This window comes from Plasmopara halstedii (genome assembly GCF_900000015.1).
Source record: "Plasmopara halstedii genome assembly, contig: Scaffold_444, whole genome shotgun sequence".
In the NCBI taxonomy this organism is placed as follows: domain Eukaryota; phylum Oomycota; class Peronosporomycetes; order Peronosporales; family Peronosporaceae; genus Plasmopara; species Plasmopara halstedii.
Window position 1 is genome coordinate 289849 of NW_020187364.1, and position 375 is coordinate 290223.

Here is a 375-nt window from a genome sequence, read left to right on the forward strand (position 1 = left end):
AACTGGACCGAGACGGTCAACGAGCTGGAAATTGAATGTCCGGTTTGGTTGACACCAACGATGTATCGGACAGGAGTCTTGAGCGTGGCTCGCGGGCTGATCGTGGAGTGGTACGTAAACCACTAAGCGCTGTTCGAGTATCGAAGCCGTTTCTGCATGCCATGATGGCGCGAGGCATCTTGAGCGCGGCCATTCAGATGTGCATGGAGTGGCACGTTATCCACTGGGCGAAGACTGCGGGGTTAGCAGCTTTCTGTCAGATGTTGTAGATAACATCGGAGCTCCAAAGGAATGGACAGTATGGGTGACACCGGACGACGCGGAGTGCGTGTTCACCCTGGTCTCAACGAGACATAGAACCTCTGTACAGAGGCG